Raw genomic sequence first — 11,754 nt, 5'->3', positions numbered from 1 at the left:
GAGGCGGAGTATGTGGCCGCCGGTAGTTGTTGTGCACAACTTCTTTGGATGAGGCAAACTTTAAAGGATTATGGTGTCATTTGCGACAAAGTGCCTCTTTGGTGTGACAATGAAAGTGCCATTAAGATTTCTCTCAACCCGGTTCAACATTTCAAGACGAAGCATATTGAGATTCGGTATCACTTCATCCGGGATCACATTAGGCGAGGGGAGATCGAGCTAAACTATGTCAACACTCATGATAACCTTGCAGATATTTTCACGAAGCCTTTGGATGAAGCAAGATTTCACGAGTTAAGGCATGAGCTAAATATCATTGATTCGAGCAATGTGACTTCAACCCTTGCGCACCCCACCATACAACTTGTTGTCTTTTTTAGGTGTAGGCATGGACATAGGGGGAGTGTTGTTCTCTCAATGAACTCTCCCTCCCCCCATTATGCATAAATTGATCAAGTCTTTCACATTAGCCATTTTGATGGTACTTGTGCTTCAAAGAAGAGTTTTGGTCATGGGACCAAGGTTAAAATTTTCGCGGCGCCATACCTCTTGACTCATACATAGGTGGCCTCGGCCACCGCCCTCTCTTGAAGAGGTGTGTGTTTCTTGTCCTCTCGCTAGTGTTCTCGTTGCTGTGTTTTGGTTCCCTCTTCTTGCCTTTTGTTTTTCCCTTCTTTTGAGCTAGTTGTGTGGTGTCTAGTCGTTGGGTCTTGCTGGGCGGTACTGCCGCTGGTGGTGCACGGTACTACCGCTTATGTTGATAAGCAGTACTACCGCCCACCCGAGCGGTACTACCATTGAGGGGCGGGACCAGGGGGTTATGTCGGGGCAGGGGGAGGTTTTGTCTCCCCCATACCCATTCGCACCGCCCCCTCGTTCTTCTTCATCTCTCCAACGTCGACTCACCGCGGGAGGGCTCCGGCAGGCCGCCGTCTCCGGGCCGTCCCTCTCCATTTCCTTCGGTGGAGTCGATCCCCACCCCGTCCTCTTGCCATGGATACCGGTATTGCCCCCGTTCCTCCTCTCCTTTTTTCTAGATCTCAGATCTAGTGTCTTAAGGGCAATAGTGGTTGCATCTCTCGATTTTTGGCTAAATCTAGGCTTGAGTAGGTTGGAGAAGGCGACTAGACTTTTGAGATTGATAATTGGTAGGAGTATTTTCGAATTTGGCAGTCCGGTAGTGCCGGATTTGACCACGATAGTAGGGAACTGCCGTTTCCCCGTCTTGAGCTGTACTACCGCTCCCAGTTGAGTGGTACTACCGCTAGGGCGGTACTGCCGCTTATGGATCGCGGTACTACCGCTGTTTGCCCAATTCCATTCTGTTCCTGTCATTTTTCTGATCTCTTTTGCTGTGTTTGGTGGCTTATGCTCGTTCTTTCTGGTTGTTCCGTGTGTCCGTGTGTTTGGTTCCAGGTGATGGTCCTTCTGAGTAGCATGCGCGCCGTGTCAACCCCGGGCGTGCAACTTCCAAGCGCTATCGCACCACTGAGACAACGACGGCCTCATCAAGTGTCCCGCCTCTGCCTCAAATGAAGAAGATGAGTGCGTCCAAGCCTAAGCCAAGGACCAAGTCTATGACAGATATGTCTACCAAGGAATTCTGGGAGAAGCGTCGGCGCAACCCCTATGAGGTCGCTCAAGAACCCGCCTTGGTCAACTGCCCGTTCTGAAACCTTTTTCAGTATGGCATCTACTTTGATGTGATCAAAGACAAGAAGAATCTTTTTGTTGATGTTTGCTCCATCGACGTTGCCTTTATGGAGAAGGATCCTGACTACTTTGGGGAGGCTCTTCAGATGTGCTCTTAGTTGAACATCCTCAGGATCATGTAGTTCAACAAGGACTTTGATGCAGATTTGGTGGCTCAGTTTTATGCCACCGTCCATCTTGGAACAAATGAGGACAGGACTCTGACTTGGATGACAAATGGCAGGATGCTTTCTGTCAAGTGGAAGGCCTTCATGGAGCTTCTTGAAGTTGAGGATCAAGGTCTTGAGAACCCAGTTGGCTTTCACCCTCATCACAATGCAACTTCCACTCACAAGCAAGCTCTCTGGCCATACTGTACCTTGAAGATTAACCCAGTGACTCAGAAGGAGTCCTATGAGCTGCCAGCATTTCTGGATATTCTCCATCACATCTTCAGGGAGACCCTCTTCCCTCGCATTGGCAACTTGGATATGTGATAACCCACAAGTATAGGGGATCAATTGTAGCCTCTTTCGATAAGTAAGAGTGTCGAACCCAACGAGGAGCTAAAAGTAGAACAAATATTCCCTCAAGTTCTATCGACCACCGATACAACTCTATGCACGCTTGACGTTCGCTTTACCTAGAACAAGTATGAAACTAGAAGTACTTTGTAGGTGTTGTTGGATAAGTTTGCAAGATAATAAAGAGCGCGTAAATAAATAGTAGGGGCTGTTTAGATAAAGACACAACTAAGTTAGTTTTAGTAAAGAGCTTTTTGTTACAAGAAAGTTATTTGTCCCTAGGCAATCGATAACTAGACCGGTAATCATTATTGCAATTTTATATGAGGGAGAGGCATAAGCTAACACACTTTCTCTACTTGGATCATATGCACTTATGATTGGAACTTTAGCAAGCGTCCGCAACTACTAAAGATCATTAAGGTAAAATCCAACCATAACATTAAAGTATCAAGTCCTCTTTATCCCATACGCAACAACCCCCTTACTCGGGTTTGTGTTTCAGTCACTCACGCAACCCACTATAAGCGAATCATGAACGTATTGCAACACCCTACAATGGGGATCCCTCATGCTTGCGCGACACGGAGACCACCATAGGACAACACCAATAATAAAACATGCAACTCAAACCAATCTTGATCATCAAATAGCCCATAGGACAAAACAGATATACTCAAACATCATAGGATAGCCATACATCATTGGGAAATAATATATAGCATTGAGCACCATGTTTAAGTAGAGATTACAGCGGGTAAGAGAGAGGTTACGCCGCTGCATAGAGGGGGGGCAAGAGTTGGTGATGATGGCGGTGAAGTTGTTGGTGAAGATTGCGGTGATGATGATGGCCACGGGGAGAGGGGGCCCCTTCGTATTCTTCTTCCTTGACCTCCTCCCTAGATGGGAGAAGGGTTTCCCCTCTAGTCCTTGGCCTCCATGGCGTGGGAGGGGCGAGAGCCCCTCCGAGATTGGATCTGTCTCTCTGTCTCTCTCTGTTTCTACGTTCCCAGATTCTGCACTTTCACCGTTTCTTATATTCCCGGAGATCCATAGCTCCGATTGGGCTGAAATTTTAACACGATCTCTATCCGGATATTAGCTTTCTTGCGGTGAAAGAAGGACACCAACCGCCTTACGGGGTGGCCACGAGGGTCAGGGGCGCGCCCAGGGGGGTGGGGCGCGCCCCCCTGCCTCGTGCCTCCCTCGGGCACCGTCTCGCGTGGATTTTTCTTCCCAAAAATCATATATATTCCAAAAAAATCTCTGTCAGTTTTTATCCCGTTTGGACTCCGTTTGATATGGATATTCTGCGAAACAAAAAACATGCAACAAACAGGAACTGGCGCTGGGCACTGGATCAATATGTTAGTCCCAAAAATAGTATAAAACTTTCCAAAAGTATATGAAAGTTGTAGAATATTGGCATGGAACAATAAAAAATTATAGATACGACGGAGACATATCAGCATCCGCAAGCTTAATTCCTGCTCGTCCTCGAGTAGGTAAATGATAAAAAAGATAAATTTTTGATGTGGAATGCTACCTAGCATAATCTTGATCACATATCTAATCATGGTATGAATATTAAGACATGAGTGATTCAAAGCAATAGTCTATCATTTGACATAAAAAAATAATACTTCAAGCATACTAATAAAGCAATCATGTCTTTTCAAAATAACATGGCCAAAGAAAGTTATCCCTACAAAATCATATAGTCTGGCTATGCTCCATCTTCACCACACAAAATATTCAAATCATGCACAACCCCGATGACAAGCCAAGCAATTGTTTCATACTTTTGACGTTCTCAAACCTTTTCAACTTCACGCAATACATGAGTGTGAGCCATGGACATAGCACTATAGGTGGAATAGAACGGTGGTTGCAGAGAAGACAAAAAGGAGAAGATAGTCTCACATCAACTAGGCGTATCAACGGGCTATGGAGATGCCCATCAATAGATATCAATGTGAGTGAGTAGGGATTGCCATGCAACGGATGCACTAAGAGCTATAAGTGTATGAAAGCTCAGACTGAAAACTAAGTGGGTGTGCATCCAACTTGCTTGCTCATGAAGACCTCGGGCATCTGAGGAAGCCCACCATCAAAATATACAAGCCAAGTTCTATAATGAAAATTCCCACTAGTATATGAAAGTGATAACTCAAGAGACTCTCTATATGAAGAACATGGTGCTACTTTGAAGCACGAGTGTGGAAAAAGGACAGTAGCATTGTCCCTTCTCTCTTTTTCTCTCATTTTTAGGCCTTCTTTTTATGGCCTTTCTCTTTTTTTATTTTTTTATTTTTTATTAGTTTTTTCACCCAGAGTCTCATCCCGACTTGTGGGGGAATCATAGTCTCCATCATCCTTTCCTCACTGGGACAATGCTCTAATAATGATGATCATCACACTTTTATTTACTTACAACTCAATATTACAACTCGATACTAGAACAAAGATATGACTCTATATGAATGCCTCCGGCGGTGTACCGGGATGTGCAATGATCTAGAGTAGCAATGACATCAAAAAAGGACAAGCCATGAAAACATCATGCTAGCTATCTTACGATCATGCAAAGCAATATGACAATAATGCTCAAGTCATGTATATGATGATGATGGAAGTTGCGTGGCAATATATCTCGGAATGGCTATGGAAATGCCATGATAGGTAGGTATGGTGGCTGTTTTGAGGAAGGTATATGGTGGGTTTATGGTACCAGCGAAAGTTGCGCGGTACTAGAGAGGCTAGCAATGGTGGAAGGGTGAGAGTGCGTATAATCCATGGACTCAACATTAGCCATAAAGAACTCACATACTTATTGCAAAAGTCTATTATCTATCGAAACAAAATACTACGGGCATGCTCCTAGGGGGATAGATTGGTAGGAAAAGACCATCGTGCTCGTCCCCGACTGCCACTCATAAGGAAGACAATCAATAAATAAATCATGCTCCGACTTCATCACATAACGGTTCACCATACGTGCATGTTACGGGAATCACAAACCTCAACACAAGTATTTCTACTAACCCACAACTACCCACTAGCATGACTCTAATATCACCATCTTTATATCGCAAAACTATTGCAAGGAATCAAACATATCATATTTAGTGATCTACAAGTTTTATGTAGGATTTTATGACTGACCATGTGAATGACCAATTCCTGTCATCTCTCTAAATAGATATAAGTGAACCAATAGAGTTTAATTCTTTCTACAAAAGATATGCCCACGGTCTAACAAATATAAATGAAGCAAAAGAGCATTCTACAAATGGTGGTTTTCTATGTAAAGAGAAACAAGCTATCCAAACTTCAAATGATATAAGTGAAGCACATGAAGCATTCTATAAAGCCATACTCAAAAGATATAAGTGAAGTGCAATGAGAATTCTATAAATCAACCAAGGACTATCTCATACCAGCATGGTGCATAAAAGAAAAGTGAAAACTAAATGCAAAAGACGCTCCAAGATTGCACATATCGCATGAACGAAACGAATCCGAAAACATACCGATACTTGTTGAAGAAAGAGGGGATGCCTTCCGGGGCATCCCCAAGCTTAGACGCTTGAGTCTCCTTGAATATTTACTTGGGGTGCCTCGGGCATCCCCAAGCTTTAGCTCTTGCCTCTCTTCCTTCTTCTCACATCGAGACCTTCTCGATCATCGAACACTTCATCCACACAAAACTTCAACAGAAAACTCGGTAAGATCCGTTAGTATAATAAAGCAAATCACTACTCTAAGTACTGTTGCAAACCAATTAATATTTTGTTTTTGCATTTATCTACTGTAATATAACTTTTCCATGGCTTAATCCACTGATATAAATCGATATTTCATCAAAACAAGCAAACTATGCATCAAAAACAGAATCTGTCTCAAACAGAACAGTCTGTAATAATCTGAACATTCACCATACCTATAGTACTCCAAAAATTCTACAAAAACTAGAAAAAATAAAAAATTTGTATAGAAATACAGTGCAAAAAGTTTCAGAACTATTTGACATTCCAGTAAAAAATGTAAAATCGCGCACTACAGCCAAAGTTTCTGTCCTGCACCATACAAACCAACAAGCAAAGTGAACATCCTAAAGGCAAATCTTGGCACATTATTTTTATTTTTAAACTATATAAAAGCACACAAAAGAAATAAATGACTCTTTAAAACATCCGGGTTGTCTCCCTGGCAGCGCTTTCTTTAAAGCCATTAAGCTAGGCATATAGTGCTCAAGTAATGGATCCACCTGAATCCCAAGGTATATCAAAGCCAATTTTAATTAACAATGATTTGTAATTTAGTAGTGAGCACAAAGTAACATAAATCAAGCAATGACAAAGTCTAACTCTCTTCCTATGCATCGTCATGTCATAAAAGAACAATTCATGTACACAAAGTAAAGGCCAATGCATAGTATAAACAGTTTCTTGCAATTTTATCGTATTGGAAACATAGAGAGGTGAAGATATAGTTCCTCTCTCATAATAATTGCAAGTAGGAGAAGCAAGCACATGCATATTATATTCATCAAAATTATCATGTGTAATAGTAAAACGCAACCCATCAATATAATCCTTAATAAGGTATACTTCTCCGATATAGTGTAGTCGGGAGAATTCAAAAAGATAATAGGACTATCATGCGTGGGTGCAATAGCAACAATTTCATGTTTAACATAAGGAACTATAGCAAGTTCATCTCCATAAGCATAATTCATACTGGCATCTTGGCCACAAGCATAGCAAGCATCATCAAAAAGGGATATTTCAAGAGAATCAACGGGATCATAACAATCATCCTTCGGTAAGCACAAAGGGAAATTAAATAATGTATGAGTTGAAGAGTTACTCTCATTAGAAGGTGGGCACGGGTAGCTAATCCTCTCTTCCTCCTTTTGTTCTTCACTCTCCTCATCATCTTTTTCATCCAATGAGCTCACAGTTTCATCAATTTCTTCTTCCATAGACTCCTGCAAAATATTAGTCTCTTCTTGGACAACGGAGGAGACCTCGATATATGGTTTAACATATGCATTAGAAGCATAATTCTCATAACAATATTTAAGGATAGCTAAATTTTCAGGTCTATAAACTGAATCATCAAAATTTTCACACTCTTTAAACAAAGATTCAATTTCATAAGCACCCATAAAAGCAACAAATTCTTCTATTTGTTCCACATCATAGTAATCATATATACCACTAGCATAAGATGCCAAGGTTTTATCATCATTAAATTTGCATGAAAAGGGAAGGTGTGGAGACTTCATCCTAGAGCAACAAGTATAATCATATCTCAAGCATAGTTGCCTAGCATACCAATACAACATATAAATTTGATCCCATAATAGTTTCCCTTTTTGAGTCAAGCGATAATCCCTAAAGTATTCACGTTGATCCAACGTGTCTCCCATTACCAAATTGAATGGGGTTTTCTCTGGATTATCAAAGTAGTACATAATATCTATCATATAACGAGCATCGAGGGTTTTAGGAGGTTCCTCATCTCCATGAGCAGCAAGTACACCTAATTTTTTTGGTATTTCGTGTTCCATATCCATAACTAAAGATAAAGAAGAACTAAGAACAACAAATAAAAATTACTTAGTGATGAAGCAAACAAGCACACACGAGAATATTCACCCCACGCTATTGCTCCCCGGCAACAGTGCCAGAAAAAGGTCTTGATGACCCACAAGTATAGGGGATACATTGTAGCCTCTTTTGATAAGTAAGAGTGTCGAACCCAACGAGGAGCTAAAGGTAGAACAAATATTCCCTCAAGTTCTATCGACCACCGATACAACTCTATTCACGCTTAACGTTCGCTTTACCTAGAACAAGTATGAAACTAGAAGTACTTTGTAGGTGTTGTTGGATAAGTTTGCAAGATAATAAAGAGCGCGTAACTAAAAAGTAGGGGCTGTTTAGATAAAGAAACAATTAAGTTAGTTTTAGTAAAGAGCTTTTTGTTACGAGAAAGTTATTTGTCCCTAGGCAATCGATAACTAGACCGGTAATCATTATTGCAATTTTATATAAGGGAGAGGCATAAGCTAACATACTTTCTCTACTTGGAACATATGCACTTATGATTGGAACTCTAGCAAGCATCCGCAACTACTAAAGATCATTAAGGTAAAACCCAACCATAGCATTAAAGTATCAAGTCCTCTTTATCCCATATGCAACAACCCCCTTACTCGGGTTTGTGTTTCAGTCACTCACGCAACCCACTATAAGCGAATCATGAACATATTGCAACACCCTATAGCGGGGATCCCTCATGCTTGTGCGACACAGAGAGCACCATAGGACAACACCAATAATAAAACATGCAACTCAAACCAATCTTGATCATCAAATAGCCCATAGGACAAAACTGATCTACTCAAACGTCATAGGATAGCCATACATCATTGGGAAATAATATATAGCGTTGAGCACCATGTTTAAGTAGAGATTACAGCGGGTAAGAGAGAGGTTACACCACTGCATAGAGGGGGGAAGAGTTGGTGATGATGGCGGTGAAGTTGTTGGTGAAGATTGCGGTGATGATGATGGCCATGGCAGCGTTCCTGCGCCACCGGAAGAGAAGGGGAGAGGGGCCCCCTTTGTCTTCTTCTTCCTTGACCTCCTCCCTAGATGGGAGAAGGGTTTCCACTCTGGTCCTTGGCCTCTATGGCGTGGGAGGGGCGAGAGCCCCTCCGAGATTGCATCTGTCTCTCTGTCTCTCTCTGTTTCTGTGTTCCCAGATTCTGCCCTTTCACCGTTTTTTATATTCCCGGAGATCCGTAACTCCGATTGGGATGAAATTTTAACATGATCTCTATCCAGATATTAGCTTTCTTGTGGTGAAAGAAGGAAACCAACCGCCTTATGGGGTCTCCACGAGGGTCAGGGGCGCGCCCAGGGGGGTGGGGTGCACCCCCCTGCCTCGTGCCTCCCTCGGGCACCGTCTCGCGTGGATTTTCTTCCTAAAAATCATATATATTCCAAAAAATCTCCGTCAGTTTTTATCCCTTTTGGACTCTGTTTGATATGGATATTCTGTGAAACAAAAAACATGCAACAAACATGAACTGACACTGGGCACTGGATCAATATGTTAGTCCCAAGAATAGTATAAAAAGTTGCCAAAAGTATATGAAAGTTGTAGAATATTGGCATGGAACTATCTTGCTTATTGTTAGCCTTATTGTTGCAAGATATGCATTGTCTATAAAATATAGGGGGAGTGTTGATCCTAGTATGTGCACCATGCAGTCCAAAGCACTTATCTAGATAACACACATCTAGGGGGAGCCCGTCTGTATTTTAGAGATGAGGGGTTTTCTTATGCCCTGTATTTTCCCCTTTGTGCAAATTCCGTATTGCCATCAATCCACCAAAAAGGGGGAGATTGTAAGGGCATATTTATCCCTTAGGTGTTTTGGTGATTGATGACAATGCTTTTGCGGACTAATCATGTGCCTTGAGTATTTCAGACGTTTCATCACTAGGCACAAGACATTTTTTGTACCCCTCGAAGACTGTTGAAGATGGCGTTTGTCTATGTTTCTTTTCGGTGGTTTTGAGTCATAGGAAAGCTGTACTATTAAGAGGGGGTCCGCATTGGTGAGGCTAGGGTGGAATCAACACGTACACATCCCTTGTGCACCCTCTGAGCTTTTCCGTTTCGTTGAAGGCTCCCTTGCTGCCTTCTTCCTGTGGTCTGGTCCCAGCGGTAGTACCGCGAACCTAAGCGGTAGTACCGCTCGAGAGCTACAAGCAGCAGTACCGTGAACCCCAATGGTAGTACCGCTTGGAGCTCTCAGCCGTAGTACCGTTACGGCTCCGTGCGACTACCGCCTCGACTCGAGGTTTCTCCTTTCGTGTCGGGTTTTGCGGCACTAGCTGCGGCAGTAGGGCGGTAGTACCGTTCTTACCACCACGGTAGTACCGCCCTGGGTCTAGGTCCTGCTCTGCTTCCCGCTCCCGTCCTTCTGCGCGGCAGTACCGCGAGGTGGAATGGTAGTACCGCTGGCCACAACAGTAGTACCACCCACCCCTGTGGTAGTACCGCCCTGTGCGGGGCTGAGCGAGGATAACGGTTGGTTTGTCTTCCCCCCTTATAAAAGAAGGTCTTCTTCTCCAAGTGGAGTTACCTCTTTCCCCCTGAGGGAGTCCTAGATTAGGGGGTGTCCGGATGGCCGGACTATACCTTCAGCCGGACTCCTGGACTATGAAGATACAAGATTGAAGACTTCGTCCCGTGTCCGGAGGGGACTTTCCTTGGCGTGGAAGGCAAGCTTGGCGATACGGATATGTACATCTCCTACCATTGTAACCGACTTTGTGTAACCCTAACCCTCTCTGGTGTCTATACAAACCGGAGGGTTTTAGTCCGTAGGACAACATACAAAACAACAATCATACCATAGGCTAGCTTCTAGGGTTTAGCCTCTCCGATCTCGTGGTAGATCTACTCTTGTACTACCCATATCATCAATATTAATCAAGCAGGACGTAGGGTTTTACCTCCATCAAGAGGGCCCGAACCTGGGTAAAACTTCGTGTCCCTTGCCTCCTGTTACCATCCGACCTAGACGCACAGTTCGGGACCCCCTACCCGAGATCCGTCGGTTTTGATACCGACATTGGTGCTTTCATTGAGAGTTCCTCTGTGTCGTCGCCGTGAGGCTTGATGGCTCCTACGATCATCAATAGCGATGCAGTCCAGGGTGAGACCTTCCTCCCCGAACAGATCTTCGTCTTCGGCGGCTTTGCACTGCGGGCCAATTCACTTGGCCATCTGGAGCAGATCGAAAGCTATGCCCCTGGCCGTCAGGTCAGATTTGGAAGTTTAAACTACACGACCGACATCCGCGGGCACTTGATCCTCGACGGATTCGAGCCACTTCCGAGCGCGCCGCACTGTCACGACAAGCATGATCTAGCTCTGCCGCCGAACGATGCCCTGGAGGCCGCACCCGCATCATCTTCGACCCTTAATTCGGAGCCAACTGCGCCGATCGAGGATGGGTGGTTGGACGCCGCTTCGGGGGCTGTGATCTCAACGGCGATCGAGCCGAATACCAGCCCCGCACTCCGCGAGACTCGTGACTCCAAGGAGCCGCCCCCCCTCCGGACTCCGAACCCTCCACGCCCCTACCGATTGAATCTGATTGGGCGCCGATCATGGAGTTTACTGCCGCGGACATCTTTCAGCACTCGCCTTTCGGCGATATTCTGAAGACACTAAAGTCTCTCTCTTTATCAGGAGAGCCCTGGCCGGACTACGACCTGCAAGGTTGGGATACGGACAATGAAGAAATTCAAGGCCCACCCACCACCCACTTTGTAGCCACTGTCGACAATTTAACCGACATGCTCGACTTCGACTCCGAAGACATCGACGGTATGGACACCGATGCAGGAGACGATGAAGAACCAGCACCTATTAGGCCCTGGAAAGCCACCTCGTCGTATGACATATACATGGTGGACACCCCAAAAGAAGGAGATGGCGATGG

The sequence above is a fragment of the Triticum dicoccoides genome, chromosome 7A (genome assembly GCF_002162155.2).
Source record: "Triticum dicoccoides isolate Atlit2015 ecotype Zavitan chromosome 7A, WEW_v2.0, whole genome shotgun sequence".
Classification (NCBI taxonomy): Eukaryota; Viridiplantae; Streptophyta; class Magnoliopsida; order Poales; family Poaceae; genus Triticum; species Triticum dicoccoides.
Note: the sequence above shows the minus strand (reverse complement) of the source record.